The sequence below is a fragment of the Neodiprion fabricii genome, chromosome 5 (genome assembly GCF_021155785.1).
Source record: "Neodiprion fabricii isolate iyNeoFabr1 chromosome 5, iyNeoFabr1.1, whole genome shotgun sequence".
Taxonomy (NCBI): domain Eukaryota; kingdom Metazoa; phylum Arthropoda; class Insecta; order Hymenoptera; family Diprionidae; genus Neodiprion; species Neodiprion fabricii.
In genome coordinates this window covers 23,195,573-23,207,735 of record NC_060243.1, presented here as the reverse complement: position 1 = coordinate 23,207,735, position 12,163 = coordinate 23,195,573, and the positions used below count along the sequence as shown (strand labels likewise).

At 39.4% G+C, this 12,163-nt stretch overlaps 1 protein-coding gene across 5 annotated transcripts in view; it reads right to left on the bottom strand.

Moving 5' to 3' along the window:
- The window catches only part of LOC124184077 (protein turtle homolog A-like), a 385,811-nt gene that overhangs the window by 72,579 nt on the left and 301,069 nt on the right, over positions 1–12,163 (bottom strand). The window lies entirely within an intron of this gene.

The window sequence follows — 12,163 nt, the reverse complement described above, 5'->3', positions numbered from 1 at the left end:
AATGTCCGCATGCAATAAAAAATGTCATCCTATATCATTACCTCAATGTTATATTGATTTTCCTGCACGCGTTGTGGCGGATCCTAAATTTAACCCGCGTCGAACACGAACATCCGAATCGCCTTATTTTATTCAACGCCAGTTTCTGCCCGAGAAAAAAAAATGAATAGATGTAATTTGATTTGATTAAATCTTATTGGATTCAAATTTTGTCTTTGTTCAATATGATTTATAAATTACACGTTGCTAGCGCAGATTAGATCTAATCACGTCTATAAATTACATACCTATGTCAGTGTTCAATGTTCATTAAGCTTGAAAGAACAAAGCGCGAATTTAAGACAAGAATCTTCAGCTGCTGGGTAACGAAACAGACTTCTTTCGAAAGACACTTACGATTAGAGAGAAGTCTAAACATTCTTTCGATTTGGGATCAGTTAGTCTTTCCTAGCTTCTTAATTCATTGTATTTGTTTTTGTTCTCGTTCTCAAATTGTACATAATATTTTACTTCAATTATAAAACTGCCCCAACAAAGATAAATATATATATATATACATATATTCAGATCAGATAAGATGAAGACGAAATTCGGATCTCATTAGATGTAATTAAATCTCAGTACATCAGACCATATCTATTCATTTTTTCTCTGTCGTTAAAATGTACAGTCGCTACCACTTGCTTGTAGGAAAAATAGGACAAAAGCGAAAGATGATTGAACAACGGTTAAAAAAAGGTTGAATCTCAACAGAAAGAGTTGAATGAATATTGAAGCAAATTATTTCTCAACAATTTTGAATTGTACTCTGAAATGATTTCGGTGTATAAAAATTTCGGGATCCAAGCATGAGCAAGCCCGGCGGGCGTTTTATGATATGGAACATTAATTGCGCCGACGTTATATACGTAATATACATCCCATTGTGCAGACTCGTCTGCGTGCGCTTCCACGCCCGCCCCTTATCTCCGGTTAATAGGGCTACTTTGCATATTATCTCAAAGTCAGGCCCTTGTGAAGCGCACGAGAGGGAGCCAAAGAGCCACGCCGTACGCCCTCCGGCTGATAATTAGGCTGACTGAGTTGCGACGTGTAAACATACTCGCACTTTGTAGCGAGTCGACCCCTGTACTGTCACTCCCTCTCTATGGGGTTGTTTTTACTCCCTGGTTTTTTCATCTTTTTTCACCTCACCGTACGAGAGAAGAACGAGAAAATGAAAAATAGAGAAAACTAATAGGTGGACACAAAAAGCTCTGCTTTTTAGCTCAGGGTATAAAGTCACATCAGGATTTATCAACCCTTTCAGAATGAAATTAAATCTAGCTGTGGAAGTATTTGTTTTTACAACGTATTTCGATTCTGTATCCTTTAACCAATGTATCTCATTTGTTTAAAAATTTCCTAAACCTCCATTAAAAGTTATCAGACGAAATTTTTTTGATAATATGAAGTTGTCAAAACAAAAAGGATTGAAATATGATGTAAAGGAAATTTGGAAAAATTTCCTCGTTTGTACTGGCCAACATTATCGATGATCGATAAAGCAGACCAGTGTGGGGATAACCTCTATCGAAATAAAAAGGTTTGCGTCTGAGCTGTGAAGCGGTTAATAAAGTCGGTAAAATGTCGGTATCGGAATCTGTACGCAAAATCGACCTTGTATATCTGCTTCAGTTGTAGCAATAACGAAATTCGTTTTTTCCAGAAAACAAAGGTCAAGCGATTGATCGGAGTATTAGGTTAATGGAGAGAAGCGTTATGGAAGAGTGATGAAATAAAGTCTAGCCACGAGCGAAGTGTCTTGAATAAAGTGAATTAGAATAATGAGGCAGGATTTGTGTGCGATAGTGAATGTGTTCAGGATTTTTTTTTAGATATAAGTAGAGCGCGGGAGGTGATTTGCTGATCGTCCATCATTCAGATCGGAATTAGGGTACGTTGTACATAACGTACATCATGTGGAATTCACAAATGGAACGGAGCGCGAGGTAAACGTTGAGCCAGTAAATGAAAACAATCCTTCAAATGATCAATACGCGGGGAAAATGTTCCCCGAAAATCACACCAACATTCGCTGATCGACGAAGCCTGATATCGCTGACGTTGGCTCGTCAGTTCGATCCCTCCCAATTGTGAGCTTTTGTGTAGCTTGCGTACTCGGTAAACGACAATTGGTCGAAAAAAATCACGTTCGATTTACCCGCGATTTTGAACGTGAACGTCGACAGAAGTTCTTTATTAATTGTCACCAACAGTCAAGTTTTTATCAAGGAAATGATTCAACGCATTAAAAAGTAAAAATTTCAACAATACGTGTGAAAATTAAACAAAGACAATTTAAAAATTTAAATTTAATGAGTGAATAATTAATTGGATGGATGAATGAATATACGATTTGATGAACGGATATTGCTAAAATATTTAGGAAATATAATAAAAGGAAATAATTACAATTCTTATATTTAAACATGACGTGAAGCATCTCACATTTAATTTTGATTATATCTACTCTTAATTTTCAGTATTCTCAGTTTCAGAAATATTTTTATTTTCTTTCTAGACTTTTCAATTTTCGCACTATCAAAATAAATCGTCAATAATAATTGAGCATCTGATCAAAGAAAATGATCCTTGTGAAGAATAATTTTTGGAATTTTTATGTGAGAACCCTGCTTGGGTATTCATAGAGAATACAAAATATGAACATAATTCGATATAGCTTCAAATCCTAATAATAAGTATATTATACAGGAATGAATAATTCATTCGAAATTGATTAATTATCAGCAGCTCAATTTTCGAATGGTGCATTTAAGACGCGTAGCTTCTCAAAATTCGACTAGACTTATAATTTCGTTTTTCCGATACCCTTTTAAAATTCGGTATACCTTATAAACTCGAGTTTCATCATGTTGAAAGCGATACTGTATACTATACAGAAATTCTCGAAGCGTCGATCGGTACGTAATTAACTGGGTGAAATTGAAGGAAATTACCAGGGTTTTAAGTGAAGAGAAGGTAATGTCTCGGAGTCGTAAATATTTCACGAGTAGAAGGTGTGTGTATATACATATAGATAATTATATCACTTGCGTTTATGGCTCATTACGAAAGTTCATTACCGTTTTACGATGGAACACCGAAGACCGAGTCGTCAAATGGTTCGTTTGCTGTAGATAGAAACCTGCAAAGTTGCAGACTTGAAAAAAAAAAAAAAATAAAAATCAATCATCGTATTAATATTTACCGTGTACATTCCCTTTGTATTTGACAATCAAATGTGCCGATTTGATGATAAATATCCTCGTCGTCCGGACAGATTATTGACTTTTACTCACTGTTGGTACGATTGAATTACTTGAACAATTTCACGAATCGAACGAATTACAAACTTAGATGTAATTGTAATGTGGAAATGAATTGCAAATATCAGAAGCGTCGGGATAAACTTGGAACCGAGTCTCGATGGTTTGTTTCAATGTATAAATACGATTTCATTCTGCAACTCGGTATTGTTTTCGCCGAATTATTTTCCAACGCCTCAAGGGATGATTCCACGCCACTTCGTCCCGATTTCAGATACGATCTTACGCTATTACCGTCGATTTGAATTGATTCCACATGAGTTGCTGCGATTTCATCTTACTTGATTTGACACTCTCTTTTGCCTTGACATCAGAAAGATTTCTCGCCGTCTCAAGAGGATTTCACCAATATCAGAAAACTACTTGAAATGCAGACAAAAAATGTTTTCCACTTTGATGAACCGTGATATTTTCATGCAGAACAAGTGGTTTTGGGCTGGCCGAGAGCCAACCCTCGAACTTTCCATTTTCATACTGCAGGTTCCAAGGTCACAGAAAAAAAAATATCAGAGTCGAATTCGAATCTCGAACAACAAATTCAGATTCTTTACGAACGATTTAAAAGCCCTCAGGTGTTTTTCTATTGCAAATTCCTATAATGGATCCATTATTACAAATTTTGGAAGTCCGATCTTGGCGTCGATATCGGTGATCCAAGAAACCTCTGCCTGGTAATTTCTACCAAAATCCGCATATTTTTAGTTTCTTTTTCCCACTATATTAGATTCGCCATTTTTAATTTTGTAAATCTAACTTTCCTGATCTAATCCTGATCGATTCAAGGTACATAATGTTATTTTAAATCAAACAATAGTTGCTGCGAATAGTTATTGAACCTGTACTTTATTGATAATATTGTATCATACGATTGTAGGGGTTTAAATCATGGTTGCGAATATCATCTTCTATCAGAGTTTCGAGTTTGTACTAAAAGCGAACTGAAATATTTCAGAGCTAACATAACGGTGAAAAAAAAATGGTATCTTTTATCAAAGGACACTGTTAACGCATTCACAGCATGCGAAATAGGCGTAGTCACGAACAATAATAAAAATAATAACAATAATCGTCTCTTTTACACAGTACAGTAAAAATTTCGCGAAAAATTATGAGAAGACACTTTTCCCATTGTACGTTGTTCCTTTCTTTACTTTTTTACCCTCCTGAAAATCCCAAAATTTGAACATGAGTCTTGAACAGAGCGAACGTGAGCTGAATAACTGTTTTTCAAAGCTCAGACGGCTAAATTGCACGCCCATTCCCTTCTCTCTCTATCTCTCTCTCTCTCTTCGCGGTGTGTTTAAGAGAAGATTCGCTGTAAGTCGCAGGCATTGTGCGAGGCTAGTCGCGAGAAGCGGCGTCTCGTCGGCTGACGTATACCGACGGAGACAAAATTATGGAAAAGCTTTACTCTGTAAACTTCAGCCTTTCGTAAACGTAACTACATAATTAACTCGGCAGCGATGCCACCTCGGAGGGTGGGTTAAAACCGGAGTAACACCCTCGGCGATGTTTGCATCGCATCAACACATCATGTCGTGGTAATATTTACCACCCTGAGATCGTTTACGAACCGTGTTGTAATTACGATTATTATCATTATCATTAATATGCCGCACACCTCCTTCGGCCGCTGAAGAGGAGGGAGCCGACTCATCCCTTCACAGTTTTACGCATTGCCCTTCGTGTTGTTTTACCAGTGTTGGAACTCAGTTTCAGAGAAGGCAAGAAGCGGAAAAAAATATATATATATATACAAGAAAGAACCTCTCATGAGAAATGTTTTGGCCATCCCATATATTCTTCCCTGAGGTGTAATAAAATAGTGAACATATTATTATTCACCTCTTGGGGTACGAATGGCGAGAATGAAGAGGAGGCCATGTGAGGGCGAAGTGAGTTTTTTCAACCGACTTACGGAGCTTCGGTGGGTTTCTTGTGAAGGATGAATAAATACCACCAATATTCATCGTTTCATATGCAATGAGAAGTTGAGGGTATGAGAAAAGTATGTCGCGAACCGTAAATTAGCAGAACATTAATATTAAAGTGTGAATATCGTTCACGGAGCGAAGAAAATGAGCAGATTTTACGCGAAACCGTTGGAAAAAAGCAAATACCCATGTCAACTATATTTTTTACTAAAAATGTAACAGATTTTACTCTGCCCGCAGTGGTTTTCACTGATTTCACAGTAAATTCTGTATTTCACGGAATATATTTTACCAAAACACCTGATGTCCACCTCTTTTTCTACAACATCGAGTAAAATCTGTTCTCTTTTTGTTCTTCTCGGTGCGGTAATCAAGGAAAATAACTTATACCTACATCGATTCCCCGGTCTTCTTATTCTCATATTAATGGACCACTCAGATGTACGTCTGGAAACGAATTATTCAGAGCTGGATAATATCGTTAACGCTTATGAATCACTCTTAGAACTGAATTAGTGATCCTCGTAAGGCTGGGATATGAAATTAAACTTGAGGAAAAAAAGAGTTGAGAAATATTCCGTTCCGAAGTCAATGGTATTCACCGCAGCATGCAACTGCAGAATTTTTCTCTCCTAGGAGGTTAAATTCTCTAAATGATATTTCGGCGATTTGTTTCATGTGAAGAAAATTAATCTATATCTACATTGAATCTCTTCCCCTCTTTTTTTCTTTTTTTTTTTTATTGTTTCACACTTGTCGTTTGTTGTATGGTGGTATAGCTAAATGTCTGGCATACATTTCATCGAGAGATTTCAAACCGCGTATTGACTTTGACGGGTGAGCTATTTCAGTCCGTGCGTTAACTGCGAAATGGTCACAGCTGTGTAAACTCGGTGGAAACTCATCACGCTATTACCCCATAACTAGCTCATTTCCAGGGAATCGTCTACTGCGGACTATGATGCGCGAAATTTAGAGGACCCTAGACCTCAAGTTATAAACGAGCCGCTATTTGCTGCAAGGATGCGGTCGTCACTCCTTTGACGTACCTATCCCTTGACTTGCAGACCATTTCAAACATCCACGCGCTGAGCGGTCGCATTATTACGCAAATTGCTGTTTCGGATAGCTCGTTGAAGGATTGCCTTGACAAACATTCACAAAGTTAAAGAAATTATGCCGGATAACATATCGTGCGCACTTAACAATCGTACGTGATCTTTGATATTGGAATCGCTTAATTCGGGACATCAATTGTCAACGAAAATCACTTCCGAATTCTGTGTAGCATAAATTATGCTGGATTACGGATTACAGTTAAAATTTCCGAGCTTGTTTTTGAAAAGTCGTAGCTGTTCGTCGGGAAGATTCGTTACTTACTCACGATGGTTGATATTTTCCATCGCTGAGCTAATTTTTTCAAAAATCGCGATCGCCAATTACTGACATTCAAGAATTATTACCCATTGACGAGTATCCGACATTCAAAAATGTTTCTTTTCACACCGTACGAAGCCCGTGAAAGCTTTCCGGAGCAAGCAAGCTTAAGGTCGCCCTTCTCTCTTGTCGGTCGACGGTTCGCTAGGGTTTAACCCACGAGTCGATGAACGTGGAGAGGAATTTAATCGCTGACTGGTAGATTGCCGGAAACATCCCGGGATGCTGGAAGCCTCGGAGTGATGTGTTTGACACAGCTGCGAGGCTTGGTATCGAACGGGTCTGGTGCACGGTTAGCGCGCTAGTTTCGAAGCGGAGTAACTACTGCCAATTACACGGTTCGAGGCTGTAATGGGGTTTCGATATCCCTAGGACGATTCCGCCATTCCGCGCCACGCCAGCTTTTGCAAAAGCGTCGATACCTACACGTGTGCAAGAGTTTTGCTCGGTTGGCGTCCTATGCAAACCCAAAACAAAACGGGACCTTGAACGAGGAAATAACTGCCTTCGTCACGAAAGTTCCAACAGTAGCTGCCGATAGAAACGAGGCAACGTCTACTGCTCAGCGTTGGGCTGATGCGCACGTCGTTCAAGAAGACGAAATAGAATAAAAAGCCCCGGTATACCTTGCTGCAAGTGGGCGTCGACGATGTAAGATGGAAAGCATTATTTACACCGGACGAAGAGGCAATCTTTTATCGATGAAAAGAAACTCGAGCTCGGGAGCAGCTGGCTGCAGTACCAAGTGTTTTGTTCAGGACCATTATCATCCCCCTTTGATGAGAGCACCTTTTGCAGTACTCCCGACGACGCCCACACTCCGTATTCTTCGTCCGAGCAACAGGATTGCGGGAGAGGTTGACACTGATACTAACTCAATGGACACCGATAAAGCCTGATTCTGATAATGCGATTACAAGGTTGTAGCCTCGCAAAGTTCACGAAGCATGTCACCCTCGGTTATCCCTGACGTATCAATGAATCCTGCGCCAAAGGCTCATCGCTGAACTTCCTTCGACCGCGAAATCTCCTAGTTGGCTTCTCAGAATTGAACGTTTAATGTTCGCTGGGTGGATTTGACGAGGAATCGGGAGTCACTTGCGTTTTTGTTTGTTTTTCATTTTGTCAGTACGTACCTTGCGGAAAATGATGATATTAAAATTGAGTAAAATTGACCGGCGTGGACTATTGTGAAAAAATTTTTCCGTTCACTCGGAAAATTCAAGATCACGTGGTGTAAAATTGACGCGAAATTATTTTTCTACGGAAGTCGACGTCAGATTTTTCTCGCAATGTGATACCGTGAGAATATACTGACAACTGAGGAACATTCTGCGAACCTTAAACTTTGTTATTGCGTTATCACCTTGAATATAGCTTTACAATTTCACTGTTCTGGCGGTAGTTTTAATCCCCGTATTTCACGTTAATAATAAACTCGAAGTTGGTACTCAGAGCGTTTGATATTTCCATTCACCGTAGGTAGTGCATGAAAAGCGAAACGGCACCGCCGGGTTACTGTGATTTAAAGAACTTCACTTGGCAATTGGATTTTCCCTGCAGTTTGAATAGACCGGGGCGACCAAGAGCTCGGCGCAAACGAATCTACCGACCTAATTTATTCATTTCTGCCGTGGTTATCCAGCTACATCGAGTTCGTGACAGAAAGTGTTACTCAATTAATCCAAATCCAAACTGCAGCGAACCGCCAGCGGCGTGTTGACGCACCGCGTCTCGCGTTTGAGAATGCAGGAAAAACAATCGCGGAGTGAACAACACGGATAAAAAGTATACAATTGGATTGCTTGCCTCGGAAAGCGAGGCTGTTTCGTTGGAAAATAAGCATCGACCCTAGACCAGAGAAGACAGCCCTCCGCATTCGTCTTTCCAAGGCACTCATCCCTCTCTTTGTCTTACTCCTCGTTTCCGTTTCGTCCAACGGACAGACGGTTCATCACTCTTCGTCCTGCCTTCCGGAATCGACCTGGCACTGCGCGATTCCTGAAGTGGATGATGTACGCGCTTGCCCTCGACTCCGGGAATTTGTCAGGTATTCCAGCCGCTGTTTGACGGCTTTGATACTATCGCCGTAACACGCCACTTTGAAACCCGAAACGGAGTAAATTCACCAAGCCACCGGTGCTTGGCTCGTTGATGCGACGTCTAATCTAGTTGCCGATTTTCTCGAACGAAGCCTAATGCGGGCGAGTCAGGGAAATGTCAAAAGGCGTATCAAGCGATAATTTCACTTCACCGACACACCAACTTTTGCTTCAATTCACAGCTATTATTCAGCGGTATTTCGGATACTTCTTATTCTTTATTTCACCTACTCAGATTCGCATTACTCTTAATCTTGCTAAGAAATCAGAAGTGCTTCACTACAGCCTTTATATTCAGGCGTAGATGTATTCACGATTCGTTAATGTTGCTGTGGGTGGATTTATTCTAATGGAATGATACGCACTAAACACGTTTTTTCTTTATTCTCTATTATCGCCACTTTCAACGGTGCACTTCGTACATATCGGACTAGTTCAGCTACCAGTGATTCCAAAATGTTACACACTGTGACACGTATACCTGATATCAAAATGAGAAGAGACAAAATTACCTATACTTATAATCAGCAAACGTATGTCTTCGGAAATGGCGAACCATTACGGGTGAATCAATACGTGAAATCCATAACCTATATCTAGGGATAAAAGAGGGAGCAAGCATTCAAGTATCATCAGCACTCTTTCGATTCACTCGCACCGATCGACAAGATTGAATAAAGAATTGAACCATGCTTTTCAGATCGTATCGAATAGCGACCGTCAATTTCACGACTCGCGTGTTCCTTTCTGCTCGGCATATCCAATAGGATATTTCTGTAAAGATAAATGCTGCACCGAGTTCCATTTTTTTTTTTTTTCTTGATGAAGGATTCGTCGCCACGAGTTGTCTCCCATTCATGTTATTTGACGTAAAGCATGGATGAAGGGTCATAAGAGACTGGACTCATAAACAAACGAGTGAATACTTTTAATGCTGATTCGGGAAATCGATGGAAAGTATGGATGGTACCTTACCGGTATCATTCGAGCTGATGGATATCCATGGATTTGTAAGAGATCTATAAATCGCATGATAATATAATGTTCTCAGATTACAATCGACGGACATATCGAAGACCATTGGAATGTTCGCCATTTGAAAACCAATTAGGGAAGAAATATCTTTCCTACTTACAGATGTTGCCAGCCGTACGGCGGATGGAATTATGCATGTGCATCATGGAAGGTGCCCGAACACATTTAAGGAAATTCGGAAGTTTGACGCGATCGTTCATTCGCTGAGAGATCTCTTCCCGGTTCCGGGCAGTTTAGGGCGAGGGTTAGAAATCGGTGATGTACCTTGACGATAGTTGGTAGTTCTTACATTATGCGAAGGGGGCGGAGGGCAAAGGGCGGCAATGCGTCAGACCGAGCCGACTAGTCTAGACGGTAATTAAATCAATTTACCAGTGAGTCAAATCGCTGTAAACTCGGCTCGAAGCGAAGCGAGTAGTGTTAATCTACGGAAGACACGCAATTTCCCGGTTTGCGCCTTAATTCCCTTTCCTGCCCGATCTCAACTTTCCACAGTCATTTCACGTATTCCGTATCGCAGTTGTTTTATATACACTGCGCAGAGACACGATGAATACAGGGTGACTATTTTCAATTGTATCAGTAATGGGTTTAAGTCGGTTGGCTCAGGAGTTCGTCCCTTGTTCAGCTGATTGAAACACTCGTCACTTTAACCAACGTGAGCAAGATAAGGCGAAATAAAGGTTTCGCGAGTCGCTACCGTGTAATTAATGCCGATTTCATTGGCTGATGAGAAATGGACTTTTGCTAGAACAGACGAGCCGTGATCGATTTCGAGGTTTTGTGCAAGATCACCCTGTGTATACGCGCATTACAAAGATCGCAGAAACTCGCCACGGGTACAATGAATTTCTATCACAATTCCAATCTTCGCTTGGATGAAACTTTTCAATTAACATCAGAATGTAGGTTATTTAATCTGAGACACTTTCATTTAAACTTATAGTTTGTAAACAAAGTTCATCGAACTTTATACGCAGTAAACAAACGGATAAAATGAGAAAAAGGAATACCGAACTGTCTTTATGTAGATGACAATGCCCGAGTGCGATCTACCAGACCATCCATATCATTTGCAGTATTATTATTTATACAAAATATTTATTTCTTCGTCAGGTTTTGCATATGAAATAATTTACTCATGTTCTTCTTCGCTAACTTCGACTTGCAAAAATTGTACAACGATTTTTTCACCTTAGTTAAAAGTTGACAGTAACACTAATATTCGCACAGTTTAAACGTATCGTGCTAGGAATAAAATACGATGGTGAAGTATGAAACTTTTGTTATACACTTCATATTCAATCGTGAATTTTAATTTATTCGCCGTTGACTTCAACTTATCGATTTATGTATAAACGAGAAAAACAAAGTACAGTTTACGACAAGTGAAACAATTTTCGGTGAAGGACCAAATCAATTTAATTAACAAGAATTAATTTCTAAAGACTTAATTGTAATTTTATTACTTTTACAGCTTCCAAGCTAATTTGAAACTAAACAATTGGTTTTTTGAAAGATTTACTGAAAAATATAATCACGTGTGAAGTTGTCGGTCCAGATGTCGGAAACTCAAAATTCTGGCGAACTGTCAAATCTAATTAATCCAAATGTTGAAAGATCCGTTCTGATTGAAGTATGGAACATTACTAACAATATGTTTATCAGTGCTTCTGTCGGATAATCTCCACAACGGCTTGAAAGAAAGTTTTCGCAATTTATTAGGTGCCCGTTCCGAATTGCGGACCGTCCTAAATTTCTAAACAGTGGAACTCTGGACCTTTAGAAGTTTGAACTATCCGTAATATTGACCCTGTAGACTCGGTAGTACAGATACTCGAACCTATAGGAATCTCGACTATCTAGGCAGATGAAGTTCTGCACAATCCGGTTGATTTGAATTTCGGCAATTTGGAATTTTCGCCCCCCGATGAGTGCTGTTCTATGAATCTTTTGCATTCATCTCATTCGTAATAACGGCCTTCGGTATTTGAAAGTTTCAGAATTTTGATGAATCGTTAATTTGGCGAATAAAAAATTTGGACCCTGCTTAACGTTATTTCGAGTGTTGACTAGCTTCGGATTACAATTGAAAGCACAAATCATACCGGTAAACAAATTCAAAAATTTTTACTTGTGGCTAGGTTACGAATGACATTTTCTTGGGATTTGTATCGAAAAAGAACGAAGAAAGGCTAACTTAAAACTTTTGTGAATGTCGTCAGCACACCGATATAGTAATCGTCAGCCAATGGGTGGGGTACAAAAATACGAAAGACCAAAAAGT